Raw genomic sequence first — 15,782 nt, forward strand, 5'->3', positions numbered from 1 at the left:
TGGGATGAAAAAGCAACCAAACAAAACATTAATTCTCATCTTTCATTATTGTGTAAGTAGGGAATGGGGATGACTGTGATTTTCTTGGATTGTTCTTCTCAATTAGTGATCTCACACAAGGTTGCTGTGTTGTTGTTTAACTCATAACTAATTCTGTAGATTAATTAAAGCTACAAAAAATGATTTATTTCCACATCTGTACACTAGTTAATCTATGTCCAAATAACCTTTAATTACTCTGTTGAAAAGATTACAACACATATAGTTCATCTTTCTGAAGCAAGTAAGTGGAAAGGTCTTCATAGATTGCTGTTCCGCCAACCAGCCAGACTTGTGAATCATGTGTTTACAAAAAATGAGCAAAACCAGAGGCTTAACTGGCCAAAATCACCATTGCTGATGCAAGCTCATGCAAATCAGAACAATGGTAAGTGGTCAACACATTCATCTGTCCCCTTAATTTTAGAGTAAATCTCAATATATGATGCTCTCAGTCAATAAATAGGACAGTTCGTTGAAGCTCAGAGAAAGTGAAATCAGCAGCTGACATCGATACATATGTGTGGTAACCTGGTTTCTTTGAATGCTAACCAATTTCAGCCTCTACCATGTAACCTGCTTTACTACAATTGTAATTTCTTTGCAGATGCAACATTATTGTCAGTATTTCTCAACAGATCTATTTACGTAATCTTCCAGCACTAAAGATAACACATTATATCCAATTGTGAAACAAGTATTCTGACTCCAGAGTACCAGGGAACTCAAATCTACAATCTATGGTACACAAAAGAACATAATGAGAAAAAGCCACATTCTGATTTAATCTGCTGTTCATTTCCTCTTTCAGGACCCAATCTAGCCATTTATAATCTTTCATGAACCCAAAAGCAATATCCTTCTACTCTTTTCTGAAATTATCCGATTTCCTTCTGAATTAATAATGATGACACAGAGTGCAGTAACTTGAAAAAAATAAAATCAACTCTGGAGATGAAGATTCTCCCTTGGTAAGTTTATCATATGGTTTATTTTCCTCTTATGTTGCATTTAAAAAAGAAGCAGCATAGGATGCATGACCTCAAATAATTTGGGAATGACCAGAAGAACTGTTTTACTTTGCAGTGACAGGATGCGAGGTTCCACAAACAGCAGAGAAAGAATCAGTCTGCTGCATCTTCCTAATTGATAAAGCAAACAAGAACAATGACGATACAAAATAACAATTAACTTCACCATTTTATTCAAATTTTCTTCCCTTATTCACCATCAAATTATAAATAAAAACATTAATCATTTGCTGAGCTTAGAAAACATAGGACATTCTGCCAAACACGTACGATTTCACTGCAAGTATTAGTTCCCCACCTCAGGCATGTTGTTGTGGGGAAGTGTTGACCAGCAAACAGGCAGTTTTTCACAGGAGGTGAGGCAAAAAGATCAGAGAGCTGATCACCTGGGCGCACATCCATTCAGCCACCAAAATAGTGGATGCCTTGCAATAGAATACGTGAAGGAGTGTGGAATCAAATTATAAATTTAATTGCAAAATTACAAAAGAAAACCTGCAATTGTTTTGGATAGTCACTGATCCCATTATTCTCTTTATAGATTACAGTTGTGCTGATGGAAGAACATAGACCAGCTAGGAACAAAAGAGCTTTTTCAATGTGGTATGTCCAGGACCATATGGACCTGTGGAGCCTTCTCCCCTTATCTTTCAGCAACCACACTAGTTTCCAGACAATATTTCACTTAGATCCCCAGCCACAGGTGCCATGGATAATAGAGGAGACCATGACCATGTCCATTGGCACGTACTCATGAGAGAAAATTCGGAAGAAATTCGCATAAATTCTGTAACAGTGCAGAATTATTTTGAAAGCAGCAGGATTTTGAAAGTTGTTCTCATATTATTGTTTGAAATGTTACTATACAAACCACAGGGTTAATCATCATACTCTATCTTTATGACACGTAAGTTCTATGTTACAGTATGCAGTTAACTTCTTGCTTGGCTAAGAATTGCTGAATGTACGAATTAGCCAACACAGTTTGATTTGCTGTATATAATACATCACCTTAATGATTAAGTTATGCAAATGTAGTAATTAGTGCTTATATTTCTCTAAACACTTGATTAAAATGCTGGGGCAGCACTTTTGTCTTCAGCTACTAATTTGACGATATTATCTGTGTTTTTTATTGACTGAATTTCATTATTGCAGCGATGCAGCCTTTTCCCCTTTTTCACATGATATTCATTAGCATAATTCTATACACTAATGGTTACTAAGATAAAATGGCAGTAAAAGATGTTGCTTGCACCACATGATGCAGCAGTCGTTAGTGCTCAGCATGCTCAAGGATGTTTTATAGCTTACAGCAATGTAATAGTCTGCTATACAGGGAAAATATAAATCACAATGTCTTCATTGAAACTTTTTTCATGCTTCTTAAAGGACAACTCAACCTTGGTGGTACAAGTTTGCTTTCTAACCTGATGTGGTCAGTGCACTGCCTGGTGGTCCAGTTTACCTCCCACTAATAAGAACGGGTTTCATCAGTTCCAAACTGAGCCACTGGATGGTGTGTTGTGCTGTGGTGGGATAGCTTGCCACAGAAAAAGGAAAATACTGACACAAAATGTCTACAAGTGCATTTCTGAGTGATTTTATAGCAGCAATCACAAATTTGCAGAAAGAGATTTTTGAATATTAATGGAAGAAAACCTGTTCCATGGAAAATGGCTCCTGGAATGGGGTTAGGGTTGAAGACTGATGCAACATGCACTGTTTTGAACGGTTTCTTGCTGTTAGTTTAAAGCTTGAGCTGTTTAATTTAATGTATTCTTTATTGCAAGCTATTTCATTGAAAAATACAGTTTAAATGATAAAACATTTTCAAGTCCTATTTCTGGGAAGAATATGATATCAGAGAGGTTCAGAAGATATGAAGGCATTAGAAAGGCTAGGAAGGATGTGAAGGCATTAGAAAGGGGGAAGAATGGATATCCAAACATGATTCGAGGGATGAGGGAATTCATTTATACGGATAGATTGGGGGAGCTGGGACTGGCCTTAGGGAAGAGAAGATTAAGAAGAGATTTGATAGAGGTGTTCAAAATCATGAGGAATCTGGGAAGAGTAGACACTGAGAAACTGTTCCCATTAATAGAAGGGTTGAGAAACAGAGGACGTAGTTTATGGTTGATGGCAAAAGAATCAAAGGCGATATGCTGAAAATCTTTTTCATGCAACGAGTGGATAAGATCTGATAAGGGCCGCCTGAGAGTGTGATGGAAACAAATTCAATTGTGGCTTTTGAAAGCGACTTCTCAAGGGAAAAGAATTGCAGGATAAGGAGCACAGGCAAGAGAACTGGACTAGCTGAGATGCTTTTGCACAGACCCAGCATGGACACAATGGGCTGAATGATCTCCTTCTGTGCTGCAGCCATTCTATGATCACTTGGAGTAACCAATCTTCATTAGTTCCCTACACCCACTGGTGTTTTTGTACATGCAGTGAATTTTTAAAAAACGAATGAGAAACAAATATGCAATGTAATTAACAGTTACATTGTTCAGAGATCGTCAATGTTTAGTGTAAAAGGTTTTAGAAACTTCATCTGGGATTTTTGATATGAGTACTTATTCATAATTCTTCATCTCTACAGCTGTTGTTATAACTGTGAACAATATGTTCACGGTGGTTGTATCACATCCCTGTCCATTAAAGTGAAGTTCCCCTTTTAATTCAAAGCACTAATTTGCATTAGATAAATCCATCAACTGTACTACCTTTCAAAATTATTTATTATATCTGGGAAACAACATGTTGCAAGAATAATTGGTTCTATTTTAGTGCTATCTGAAACATAGCTAATTTATTCTTATTTATAATGTAATATAAAACAATTTATTTTAATTATGAAAATGTTTCTTTCTTGATGACGTTCCCTCGGTTACCCTTGACCCGACACCTCTGAGTTGCGTTCCAACACTCCCTGGGAGACTGAAATGTAAAACCTATAGCACGTTTGGTGGATGCCACCCTACCTACAATTGAATGCAGACTGGTCCTGTAAACAGTCAAACCGGCAAGCCCAATACATAAACCAGTGGTTCACATTTAGAAATTCAAAATCGATTAGTGATTTCTTGATATTTAGCTAGACTCTTAAACCAGATGGTCAAAATCATTCCTATGTTTTTAATTTTCTCAGAAAATGAACAGAATCACAAAATTGGAATCTGAAGTAGTTTTTTAAAAAATTGATTTCCATTGTAATAAAAATGTCATGCTAATATGTTTATCAATTTTGCTGAATTAATCTGAATGCTATTGCATCTAAAAAATAATATAATAATATATTTTAATATTACCTTGCACATCATTAATATTCAAAGATTGAATCAAAAGAAGTGCTACAGATCCTGTCTATTTAATTCCAAAATGCAGCTTTAATATTTGCAAAGAAGCACATACTGAAATATTGAAATCACCCGCTGCACTCAAAATTGTGAAGATAATGTGAAGATATGAGCACCTCAATGATTTTTGAAACAGTGTAAGTGACATTGCTAAATTTCTCGCATGACCACAATTGTCTCAATGGTAATTAGGATTAAATGTCTCTTTAACGTGTCAAAAATTAAATATGTTTTGAACGAAAAATTATTCTGATTAAATATTATCAGAAGTGTAAACAATGTAATTTGGGAGCAATAAACTTTTATTTTATGATAGGAATGACTAATAAGCTAATGGAAGGCCCTGGAAGAAAATGACACTGCAATGAATTTTTATGTAAGGATTCTATCTGTGCAGTCTTTCAGGTGTGTAATAACCACAAATTGAAGCTGCAAATGTTTAAATAGTCTGATAAACGGTTCACCAAACTTTCTAAAGGTTTGCGAATTGTTTTATTTACCATATATTGATCATAAAACACATTCATCTGAGACTTTATGTCTATGTTGAAAATAATATACATTTAGCAGATACTAGAATGGGAGCTTTTGATAAAATGGAGGAATCCTATGAGATGTATGTGTTCCCCTCCCTCCAAGAACCAAGATTCAGTTTCCCTTCACTTCACCTTGCACCCACCGGCCACCATGTTAAATGCCATATATGATACCAGCAAAAAAGCATGTCTTCCTCTTCCATCCCATTTCAGCATTCTAAGTAGACTGTCCCCTCAATGATGACCAAGGCCATTGTTCTGTCACCCCTCAACAACCTCTCCTTTTCCTATGGAATCTTCCCATTCAAGCAGATGAGATACAACACCTGCTCTTTTACCTTATTTCTTCTCACTATCCAAGTTCCCAAACACTTCTTATATAAGGAACAGCAATTTACTTGTACCTCTTTCGTTTAGTGTTCTGTATTCACTCCTCACACCGCAGTCTAGTATTCCAAGCAAGGCTCTAATTGATGGAAATCAGGGGGGAAATTCTCAACTGGTTGAGATCAACCTAGCACAAAGGAGGATGGCTGTGCCTGTTGAAGGTCAATCACCTCAGTCTGAGGATATTGCTGCAGAACTCCTCAGGGAAGTGTTCTAGGACATCCGCTGCTGCTTCATTAAGATAGTGGTTAAAAACCCAGTTGGTTCACTAATGTCCTTTCGGGAGGGATATCTGCCATCCTTACCTGGTCTGGCTTGCATCTGTTTCTCGACCAACAGCAATGTGGTTGACTTTAAAATGCCCTCTGAAATGGCCCAGCAAGCCATTCAGTTGTACCAAACTGATCAGCACTGGGGTAGAACCTATACCACATGGACTGCAGAAGTTCAAGAAGGTAGCTCACCAACACCTTCTCAAGGGCAATTAGGAATGGACAGTAAATATTGAGCTAGCCAGTGAAGCCCACATCCCATGAATTAATTAAAAAAATATTTATCCATTTCTGACCTTATGATAGGGCAAAGTACATTGTCCTCTTCATTGATGATTGCACAATGTTGACCACCATGACACCTCAAATAGTCTGTATGCATATGTAGCAACACCTGGACAGCATTCAGGCTTGGACTGATAAGTTGCAAGTAACATTCACACCACACAATTGCCATAGAATGGCCATCTCCAACAAGAGAGAAGCTAACCATCTTCCCTTGACATTCAATGGGCATTACCAACACGGCATCACCAGTATCAATGTGCTGGGGTTTACTATTGACCAGAAACTGACTAGCCATATGAATAAGGTGGCTAAAAAGTTTGCAGTAGAGTATCTCCCAAATTGCAATGGGCTAGCCTCACTCTGGGCCAACCACCTTAATGATCATAGTTTCTCCCCTCCCAGGTATGTAAGAGCATGTCAGAGGTTGGAATTCTGCATTGAGTAACTCAGCTCATGACTCCTCAAAGCCTATCTCCCATCAACAAGGCACAAGTCAGGAGTGTGGTCTCTATTTGCCTGGATGAATGCAGCTCCAAAAATACTCAATAAGCTCTCCATCACCCAGAACAAAGCAGCCAACTAGATTGACCCCATCCACCACCTTCAACTTTCACTCCCAACACCACCAACATACAATTGTACCGTTGCAACTCACCCAGGCTCCAGCCCTCTGTCTCTTTTTTTAAAATCAGCCTTTCTTTGTTCACAGTTTGAGGTAGGCTGTAGCTCAGCAAAATCCCTTCCAACCTGAGCCCGTAACCAGGGACAGATAGCACAACTGAGGCAGTTGTCTATTGGTGATATTTCTGGACTGGCAAACCAGAAGAATGTAAGTTTAAATCTCACCATAAATGTTTAACAAAACTGGTTTTGATAAAAGTGATCCTCCGCACCATCAGGGGCTAGGCCGGCGGCGGCAGAGTTGGCCCCGCGCCAGCCGGCGCAATAGGGATTGGCGAAGCGCCAACTGGCGCCAAAGGGCCTCTGCTGGTCGGCGCGAGTTGGCGCATGCGCGGGAGCGCCAGCGTGTGCTGGCATCATCCCAGCGCATTCGCAGGGGGGTACTTCTCCGCGCCGGCCAGTTTAACAACAGCCGGCGTGGAGGGAAAGAGTGCGCCCACGGCACAGGCCCGCCTTCGGATCGGTGGGCCCCAATCGCGGGCCAGGCCACCGTGGGGGCACTCCCCGGGGCCAGATCCCCCCCGCGCGCCCCCCCCCCCCCCCCCCGAGGACTCTGCAGGCCGCCCGTAGAGCCAGGTCCCACCGGTACGGACCTGGTTTGATTTACGCCGGCGGGGCTGGCCGAAAACGGGCGTCCACTCAGCCCATCGCGGGCCGGAGAATCGCTGGGGGGGCCGCTGCTAGCGGCCGCCGACCGGCACGGCGCGTTTCCCGCCCCCCCACAAAAAAACGGCGGCGGGGCGGCGGCGTGAATCTCGCCCCGCCGCCCCCCGGCGATTCTCCGACCCGGCGGGGGGGGGGGGTCGGAGAATCCCGCCCATGCTGTGCATACTCTGTGTGGGCTACGGGTAACTCCAGTCCAAAACATGCATGATTGACTCTGACCCAATCTGGTCAAGCAAACCTTTTTAAAAGTTATGTTATGGGCTACAGTTGTCACTAGCAAGGCCAGCATTCATTGCCCATGCCTAATTGCCCTTGAACTGAGTAGCTTTCTAGGCCATTTCAGCTGACCACATTGCTGTGAGTCTGGAGTCACATGTCGTCCTGATCAGATAACAATGTCAGATTTCCTCCCCTAAAGGACATTAGTGAACCAGACAGGTTTTTACAATAATCAATGATAGCTTTTCATGATCATAATTACTGAGAGTGGCTTTCAATTCCAGATTTTATTAATTGTCATGCCACAGTGGGAATTGAGCCATAGTGGGAATTGAACCCATGTCCCCAGAGCATTCGCCTGGGCCTATGGATTATTAATTCAGTAATATTACCACTCCATCACTATCTTCCCCTGAAGCTACTCAGTTGTATCTCGGGATTACCAACAAATCCTGACATTGTTGGTGGCCCCTCATTCTGAGAATAAAAAATAACCTTTCAGGGTCTCCAATTCTTCTTTGACAGGTTTTACTGAACATGGCTTTGCCAGCAGGCAACCCACACAGTACAGTGTTAAAAGTCCTTTGATGCCTGTGTGCATCACAGTACACTCAGCAGTGTATATGTTAATGAATTGGATACTTTAACCATTGGGAGAAAAACAAGTGGTTCACTTGCTGTGGATTGGGAATGGAACAACAATTAGAATAGCTCTATCTTAACTCCGATTTGACAAAACCTTCACTGGGTGCTGTTATATTACTCTTGGTGGTAATATGTTGTGTTCTTTGTCTTTTGTTTCAGAATGGTCCGTTAAGTTGATGACAAAGAATCCACCAATCATTAGATTGAAATAAAACTAATTTATTGGATAACGATGAATCAAATGAAGTTCGCACACGCTACTGAGCTACAGTTAATAATAAAGTAATATTGAATCTGTCCAGCAGTAATCTATAATCTAATAGTCACTAATAATATCCTCATGTTAACTCTCTCTCATCTAATCTTCTCCTAGTGCTGGTCTCAGGCGTTCTCCTTCACTAACACTACCCAGCATTCCCTGAGGTCTGATTTATATACAGAGAAATGGTGGAGCATTCTAGTATTTGATTTACACAGAGATGTAATAATTAACCCTTCACTAGCTTGCCTATATACCTATCATTACAGGTGCAAGGAGTTAAACGTGCCTTTTAATGTAATTATTGTGATGTACTGTGTTATGATATCTGTCGGAGAACTGTAAACCAAAAGAACAAGATTAAATTACCCCCAAATAAACAAATTACCAACAAGTTTTCACATTTTGTAACTTTTATTTTCACATAAAGCAAAACCAATGCAAATTAAACAAGAAGTAACAGACAAATGGTACCTCAAACAAGAAAGGTAATTTCACTTTTGATAGCCAATGCAACAAAGATGCAACATACACCACAACACTTCCCACAAACATGCGGCACTATGTAGCTACACAGTTGACAATAGCTACGCAATATGCTTTATTCATGCAGGGTAGCTCAGGAGTCTTATCCAATAGCAGGTTTCACTTCTGCGTTAACATCAGCAAGACACACTTGTATGCACTCTCTCTCCCTCAAGTCGGAACAGTCCTAATGGTATAGCTTTTCAGAGTTCCCTTTCAAATGACCGACCAATAATACCTTGGCTCATGATTTGGTCACTTATAGTAAGGCATTGAGCTATTTAGCGTCTCTGAGTTATCCACACAGCCTTCCAGGTTTGAGACCTTTTAGCTGGCTTGCACATTGTTCCCAAGGGGTCATGTCTCCTGTCCTGCAAAACAGAAAAATTGCCCACTTTCTGAGTGAGATGTGCTTCTCCTCACAATGATTTGTATGTTCCTCTTTCTGTTTCTGTCTCTGTCAGCTTTTTCTTTGTTCCTGCATCAGTAGCTTCCCTGCACCTGGCCACATGGCTTTTTCATTCCGATTGCCTTCGTGTTGGTACTGCTTCCAGGTCAAGTGTCACTAGAGCACATGGAGGAGTACTTATTATTCAAGGAAACTATGATTGATCCCTTTGCCTAAGCTTTCCTTTCAAATATTCTTAAAAATCAATTACATATTCCACAGTCATTTTAACACATTTTCCTGACTGCTGCATGTGGATCAAAAGTCATCACAGCTGCCAAGGTAATGCTAGCTTAATCTGCGGTATCATGTAATAGTTATAGCTCACATATATTGCAAAATGCACGACAGAGGAACAGTGATACACAAGCCAACTTGATTTTTAATTATGAAAGATGGTCCATCGATTTTCCCAAATTAGCATATTGGATTTAAATGTATTTAAATCTATTAGTGCCAATAACAGTGACTAAAACTATCATACCTCGCATTAAATAATATGCAGTTTACAACATGAAGAGGCAGATACAGAGAACAAGTAAAGGAATTAAGAATGAATACGGACAAAGTTTTCAGAGGCTTTCGAATACAGAAAATGAGGTGACAAGGCAAAATTGATTTTGAGGTGCATTTCCGAGGAGATTTTGAGGGGAATGTTTGCTTCTGGCCTTGGGTGATTGCAGAGTTCGTATGTTCTCCCCGTGTCTGCATGGGTTTCCTCCGGATGCTCCGATTTCCTCCCACAGCCCAAAGATATGAAGATTAGATGGTTTGACCATGCTAAATTGCCTTTTAGTGTTCAGAGATGTCCAGGTTAGGTGGGGTTATGGGGATAGGGTGTGTGGGGGAGTGGAACTCAGTAGAGTGCTCATTCGGAGGGTCGATGCAGATTCGATGGGGCGCATGACCTCCTTCTGCACTGTGGGGATTCTATGATTCTATGATGGTAGGGACCTTTCAATAATAATCTTTATTATCACAAGTAATGAGGTTATTGTGAAAAGCCCCCAGACGCCACATTCCGGCGCCTGTTCGGGTAATGTCCAAATTACCTAAAAGCACGTCTTTCGGGACTTGTGGGAGGAAACTGGGGCACCCGGAGGAAACCCACGCATACACGGGGAAAACGTACAGACTCCGCTCTGACAGTGACCTGTCATGATATACATCAGCACATCATGGTACAATCACACACACACTGACACACTGATGGACATACAGTAGGACCAACCAGCATACACAACATCGCAGCCAACCACCAGTGAGAGCACACGCACTATAAAGACAGGGGACACCAGAGCTCCCGCTCACTCAAGCAGCAGCCAGCTCAGAGCACAGAGCTCACAGCCTGCCTCTCAGACATTCACCATGTGCTGAGTGCCTCACCTAGATAGTGATAGGACAGGGTCCACAGATAAGCTGGTAATGCACGTACCCAAGCTTACAGTATGTTATTACAGTTGAGCTGTTAATAAAATAGAGTTACACCATCTCCAGCCGTGTTAACCTGTTTGTAGAGCAGAACACCCAACACGACATGATTCCAGGAGTTGACGCATACTAGCCCCTGTGAGACCTACCTGCAACTTATCAGCAATCCGCCATCCTGCAGCATGGAGAACATCAACCCGCCGCCGCCGCTACGCATCGCTGGCAATCTTGGGGTGAATTGGAAGCGTCTTAAACAGCGCTTCCAGCTCTTCCTAGAGGCCACAGACAAGGAGAATGCATTGGACACCAGGAAGATTGCCTTTCTTCCCTCCACGGCAGGGCAACGCGCCATCCACATCTTTAACTCCCTTACATTCGCGGACGGCGAGGACAAAACCAAATACAAGACGGTGCTCCTAAAATTTGATGAACACTTCAGCGTTGAAGTTAACGAAAGCTTCAAAAGGTACCTGTTCCAGCAGCGCCCGCAGGGTAAGGACGAGCCTTTCCAGTCTTATTTAACGCATCTCCGCATCCTCGCGCAGTCCTGCGGTTATGGGAACACCTCTGACTCCATGATACGCGACCAGATAGTTTTCGGGGTCATGTCGGACGCCCTGCGCCAGCAGCTCCTTAAAATCAAGCAATTCACCCTAGCGACGGCCATCGAGACCTGCGTCCTGCATGAGAACACCACCAGCCGGTACTCACACATCCAGGCGGCTGAAAGGACACGGCAGGGGCCCCACGAGGTGGAGCGGGTCCAGACGATCGAGTACCTCCCGGCCCGCGGCCGGGAGATGGACGGCCGTTTCGCGCGGTTTCCGAGGCCTCCCGCACTTGTACGTGCCAAAAGAGGGGACGTTGACGCGGAGGAACGCGATGCGGAGGCGCGCACTACGCAAGACCGCACCGCGCATGCGCGGTGGCGCAACAAACGCACTGATGTCATGACTTGCGGCAACTGTGGCTCCGCGCATTTAAAGCGGCAATGTCCGGCCAAAGCGCGACAATGCCAACGCTGTGGCAGGCTTGGCCACTATGCTGCCTGCTGTCGAGCACCTCAGCCTGCCAACTCGCAACAGTGTAACCAGCCTCGCAGAAAGGTTCGGACAATTCTACCCACGTTCACTGAGTCCGATCCTGACATCATACAGACCAGTGACACTGAGGACAGGGAGCCTTTCCGCATTGCTGTCATCAACAATAACAAGCTGTCCCCGAGTCGAACGCACCAGCCGCTGTCGGTGCACAGCATTGATCCGGACGACGAGTGGTGGGCCACCCTGATGGTCAACCGATCCCAGATCACATTCCGCCTGGACACGGGTGCTTCCGCAAATCTCCTCGCATGGTCAGCACTTCAAACCCTGAGGGTCAATCCAGCAATTTTTCCATCCATCTGTCAACTGGTTGACTATAATGGCAACGTCATCCCCGCCACGGGGTTGTGCCAAACCGAAGTGACGCACAACTCGCAAAAAGCCATCCTACCCTTCGAGATCGTGGGCTCTTCAAAGGACTCTCTGCTAGGCGCACAGGCGTGCAAACTCCTCCACCTCGTTCAGCGAGTAAACTCTCTCTCTCCAGAAGGCACGTCTGACTTCCAAGATGCGGAATTCAGGGCGCAACTAAACTCAATCCTCTCACAACCAGGATGCTTTCAAGGGAATGGGTACACTCCCCTACACAGACAAAATCCTGCTCAAACAGGATGCCACCCCGGTAGTTCATGCACCTCGCAGAGTCCCAGCACCTCTCAAGGACCGCCTCAAGCAGCAGCTGCAGGACCTTCAGGACCAAGGAGTGCTTACCCGGGTGACGGAGCCAACTGCATGGGTCAGCTCCATGGTGTGCGTCAAGAAGCCTTCCGGCGAGCTCCGGATCTGTATTGACCCGAAAGACTTAAATCGCAATATAATGAGGGAACATTACCCTATTCCCAAAAGTGAGGCGATCACATGCGAGATGGCTCGGGAAAAAATATTCACCAAGTTTGATGCCTCAAAGGGCTTCTGGCAGATTCAATTGGATCAGTCCAGCAGGAAGCTGTGTACCTTCAACACTCCATTTGGCAGATACTGCTACAATAGGATGCCATTTGGAATCATATCGGCCTCTGAATTTTTCCATCGCATCATGGATCAGATGATGGAGGGCATCGAAGGCATGTGCGTCTATGTGGACGATATCATTATTTGGTCTACCACACCGCAGGAGCATATCAATCGCCTCCAACACGTCTTTCAACGGATACAGGACCAGGGCCAGCGCCTTAACAGAGCCAAATGTTCTTTTGGACAAACTGAGCTCAAGTTCTTGGGGGACCACATCTCCCGGTTGGGGGTGCGGCCGGATGCCGACAAGGTGGCAGCCATCACGGCTATGCAGAAGCCGACAGACAAGAAGGTGGTGCTACGCTTCCGAGGAGTGGCCAACTTCCTGGGAAAATTCATCCCTAACCTCGCTTCCCACACCACAGCTCTCCGGCACCTTGTCAGGAAGACAACTGAATTACAGTGACTTCCCACCAACCAGCATGAATGGGAGGAGCTCAAGGCAAGCTCACTACCGCCCCGGTACTGGCGTTCTTCGATCCTGCAAGGGAGACAAAGATCTCGACTGACGCCAGCCAATCCGGCATTGGGGTGGTCCTCCTGCAACGGGATGATGCCTCATCATGGGCCCCTGTTCCCTATGCGTCACGTGCCATGACCTCCACAGAGCAGCGCTATGCGCAAATTGAGAAGGAGTGCCTAGGCCTGTTGACTGGCGTTGACAAGTTCCACGACTATGTGTATGGCCTTCCCCAGTTCACTGTGGAGACCGACCATCGCCCGCTGGTTGGCATCATCCAAAAGGACCTTACTGACATGACCCCTCGCCTCCAGCGCATTCTGCTCAAACTCCGGAGGTACGACTTCCAACATGTATACACCCCGAGTAAGGACCTGATCACAGCAGACGCTCTGTCCAGGGCAATCGACACTCCGTCCGACCGAGAGGGGTTCGTTGGCCAAGTCGACGCACATGTAGCCTTCACTTCTGCCAATCTGCCGGCCATTGACGAACGCCTTGCCCACATTCGCCGTGAGACTGCGGCTGACCCCCTTCTGCAACATGTGATGCGCCACATGACGGACGGGTGGCTCAAGGGACAATGTCCACAGTTTTACAACATTCGGGACGACTTGGCTGTCGTGGATGGTGTCCTCCTGAAGCTGGATCGCATTGTGATCCCAAACAGCATGCACCAGCTTGTCTTAGAACAGCTGCACGAAGGCCATCTCGGCATTGAGAAGTGCCGACGGAGGGCCCGAGAGGCTGTACACTGGCCGGGAATAAATGAGGACATTGCCAACACTGTTCTCAACTGCCCCACTTGTCAGCGGTTCCAGCCGGCACAACCACGTGAGACCCTTCAGCCCCATGAGTTGGTCACGTCCCCCTGGTCGAAGGTAGGCGTGGACCTGCTCCATGCGCTCGGCAGGGACTACATCATCATCATCGACTACTTTTCCAGCTATCCTGAGGCCTGCACAACACCACGTCATCGGCTGTTATCCGGGCCTGTAAGGAGACCTTTGCTCGCCACGGCATTCCGCTCACCGTGATGTCAGACAATGGCCCCTGCTTCGCGAGTCAGGAATGGTCTTCCTTTGCTAGTGCATACAACTTTGCAAACGTGACGTCCAGTCCTCTGCACCCTCAGTCAAATGGCAAAGCAGAGAAGGGCGTCCACATTGTAAAAGGGCTCCTCTGCAAGGCTGCTGATGCAGGATCTGACTTCTGCCTCGCCTTGCTGGCCTATCACCCGGCCCCATTGTCCACGGGCCTATCGCCGGCCCAACTGCTTATGGGTCGCACCCTCAGGACCACTGTGCCGTCCATTCACGTCCCAGATCTCGACCATGCTCCGGTACTTCAGCAGATGCAACAAGAGCGTGAGCAACACAAGACGGCTCGTGATGCTCGGGTGACTGAGCTTCCTGCCCTGGTGCCTGGAGATCATGTCCGCATACATCTTCCGGAGGGTGGCTGGTCGGCAACCGCTGAGGTTCTTAGACAGGTGGCTCCCTGCTCGTTTCTGGTTCGTTTGCCTGATGGCTCCATTCGCCGCCGCAATTGACGTGCCCTTAGTCTGGTTCCACGCTCGCTACGAAATTCTGCACCGGTGCCACGCCCTCCTGTTGTCCCTGACATGGACTTTGTTGAGCTTCCGGATACCCTGCCTGCTCCTCACTCTGCCGTGGCCCGGCCCGTTCCTCAGCCGGTGGCTCCTGACCCACCCTTGAGGCGGTCAACCCGAATTCGTCGCCCACCCCAAAGACTTGATTTATAAACCTTGCACTATTGGACTCACTGACTTGTTCTGCCGTACTGTTTAAGAGTTTTTCATTGTTTGTTAATAGCATGGTGTAACATAGTTTTCCTCTGCACCTGGCAGCTTCCCGTGTATATAACATAGCTATGTGTACATATTGATGCAAATAATGCACACACATGATCAGACACACTCACTACACTTTATTTATTCTCATGCAGGCACATATTCTTTGTGAAAAGGGGGGATGTCACGATATACATCAACATATCATGGTGCAATCACACACACACACTGACACACTGATGGACATGCAGTAGGACCAACCAGCATACACAACATGGCAGCCAATCACCAGTGAAAGCACACGCACTATAAAGACAGGGGACACCAGAGTTCCCGCTCACTCTAGCAGCAGCCAGCTCAGAGCACAGAGCTCACAGCCTGCCTCTCAGACATTCGCCATGTGCTGAGTGCCTCACCTAGATAGTGATAGGACAGGGTCCACAGATAAGCTGGTAATGCACGTACCCAAGCTCACGAAGGCCGGGAATCTAACCTGGGACCCTGGTGCTGTGCTACTAGGTAATTTGGACATTCTGAATACTCCCTCTGTGTACCCGAACAGGCGCCAGAATGTGGCAACTAGGGGCTTTTCACTGTAAC

At 45.3% G+C, this 15,782-nt stretch overlaps 1 long non-coding RNA gene across 1 annotated transcript in view; it reads left to right on the forward strand.

Annotated features, from left to right (window-relative positions):
• LOC140409604 (uncharacterized) overlaps nt 1–2,145 on the forward strand; it is a 77,579-nt gene extending 75,434 nt beyond the window's left edge. The window contains exons 6-7 of the long non-coding RNA XR_011940423.1: nt 851–1,010; nt 1,612–2,145. This is a non-coding gene — a long non-coding RNA (uncharacterized lncRNA). The remainder of the gene's footprint in view (nt 1–850; nt 1,011–1,611) is intronic.
• Nucleotides 2,146–15,782: the final 13,637 nt, after the last annotated feature.

Source organism: Scyliorhinus torazame, chromosome 3, assembly GCF_047496885.1.
Source record: "Scyliorhinus torazame isolate Kashiwa2021f chromosome 3, sScyTor2.1, whole genome shotgun sequence".
NCBI classification, from domain to species: Eukaryota; Metazoa; Chordata; class Chondrichthyes; order Carcharhiniformes; family Scyliorhinidae; genus Scyliorhinus; species Scyliorhinus torazame.